The 2,181-nt window shown below is 37.3% G+C and overlaps 1 protein-coding gene across 2 annotated transcripts in view; it reads right to left on the minus strand.

Annotated features, from left to right (window-relative positions):
* LOC118741486 overlaps positions 1 to 1,932 on the minus strand; it is a 94,045-nt gene extending 92,113 nt beyond the window's left edge. For both annotated transcript variants that reach the window (XM_036473487.1, XM_036473484.1), the window contains exon 1: positions 1,736 to 1,932. The gene's annotated coding sequence lies outside the window, so the exon portion shown is untranslated. The remainder of the gene's footprint in view (positions 1 to 1,735) is intronic.
* Between the last annotated feature and the right edge of the window lie 249 nt (positions 1,933 to 2,181).

Here is a 2,181-nt window from a genome sequence, read left to right on the forward strand (position 1 = left end):
CAAAGTCTTAATTATCTCGGAAACTGGATGAGCTCCTATAATTATTTAGGTGACTCTAAAAAGCCCAAAAATAGCACGTAATTCCTCAATACTATTTATCCGTGTTCGACCAAAGTTTAAGAAGTGGGTTAGCTAGCGTGGCGTCAAACGGTTTTTCAATGTTAACCGGGCAATATTTTTAAAGCCCATAAAAAGCTCAAAAAAATAAGCCCAGAAAAGTAGTAAAAATACTTCATTGAATGAATGTTTTGCTAAGTTACGGTTAACTTAGCAAAGTCCTAATTATTTACCAAATGGTCGGAGCACAAAAAAAACGAAAAGTGGCCGAAAATAGCACACAATGAGCACAATAATACGAACAAATTTTTTCTTCATTTTTTCATTTTAGCGCCGCTAACTTGATTGAGCTAGAAATGGTGGGAAATAAGCCATTTTGGTAGGTTTTTGGTACAGCTTCTGGTAGGAAAGGAAATTGTTCAGTGGCAATCTCTGGTACTATCTAGTAGGTACTACAGATTGCCCGAGCATGCTCTAGTATTTAGTAGCATCTTTTAGCACGTGCTCAAGTTTTAATCATGCGGCCCAAGGTGTGTGCGAGGTACTAATGCAATTGTTTCTTATTCTTACGGTACACTTAGACCCAGTGGGCTCGCTGTGATACCAATTGAGAGCTCGAAAAGGAACCCGCCTGTTCTCCTAGAAGTAGAACCAGTTGGATAGTTCAAGTTAGCGCGAGAATTAATGAAGACAAAGCGGTAGTGGTGAAATGAGAATGAAATGGCAGGAAAGCGACAGAGGTAGGGTTTCACATCCTCGATTTCGTGTCGATGTCGCGGCCACTTCGGCAGAAGTCATTGACCGGCAATCCTTTTCTACTAGCATGCCATCTCATTAAGCAATGGCCCGTAATAATACCAGCATTGGGTGGGTGGCTTACTAACCGAACGAATGCTTAGGATCTTTTCTTGTCGAGGCTGGGCCAGAAATAATGAAGTCAATCAGGCATGTTCTGCATTCTACTTTGGAGTAAAAGTTCTTTAAAAATACTTCAGTTTCGCATTTTGGTGTTCTAAATTTTACCCTATACTTTTGAATTCCGTTTTTTCGAACATCAAATTTTAAAAATGAAACAGCAAATCGCTACTTTTCTAGACCATAAAAAATGAAAAGTTTTATTTTTGATTTTCACTTCATTTTCATTCTACTACTTTTCTGGAACATGCCTGAATATGTGATTTAGTTAACGTTATATGGAATAAAAGAAGGAAGGATCTCGGATTTACATTTGCATTAAATTAATAAAAAAAATTAATGAATAAAGTAAAAACTTGATGTTTCTTCGGAACCCCGCGTTTTTATTAGAGTTCTGGTGCTTTTTAAATGAACAATTTGGCAGCACTGTCCAGAGTGATACCTATGGAGCACAATTTCCAGTTAATTTGTTTATTACCTGCGCAATACACTTTCTCCATCAGAGACAAATCAGACCATAAATACAATTATTCAAAATACCCTAAACCCAGTACCGCCAAGCAAGTCTAGTCAATCTTATAAATTATTGGAAACATTTTTTCACTTAGTGCTACTAAAATGCCAGCGCAATCGAGTAAACTTTTTATGAGTGCATTCTAAATGTGCATATCTAATGGTAATTAATTGTATTGATACGTTCACAAATATTTCAAATATAATCTTCCAAAGTACTCAATCGAGTCTGTAGTTTTCCACATCTTACCGATAATTGTTGATGACTCCTTCCGATGCAAATTTTCGCCAGGTAAATGCAGATGTATGTATAATTTAAGCTACAGCAACAAGTGTGCCCAATATCATACCCCGTTAAATCACACAAACTAACCGAAGTTATTTATCACGTCTAATACGAAATATCCTTCAATATAGATGTTAACACCAAGAACTGTTTCTATTCGTGTTGTTCACGCTGTTGCTTGTGCCGACAATTTGATGCGGAACCCTATTTGGCTTAGCCTTTTATACAAAACACAGTCAAAAGTGGAGTATCTAACATTCCCACCCCACCCACAATAAAACAAAACAAGAGTGGCAGCATCAACATTTTACACAGAAGCGACGTCATGGAACCATACAAGCAATTTGGTGTATCCTCGTCTCTGCCGCGATTTGTCATTTTCGTCCCTTAATGTTTGGTTTTATCGTAGT

This window comes from Rhagoletis pomonella, unplaced genomic scaffold (assembly GCF_013731165.1).
Source record: "Rhagoletis pomonella isolate Grant_MI unplaced genomic scaffold, Rhpom_1.0 Rhpom_scaffold_00006, whole genome shotgun sequence".
NCBI lineage: Eukaryota > Metazoa > Arthropoda > Insecta > Diptera > Tephritidae > Rhagoletis > Rhagoletis pomonella.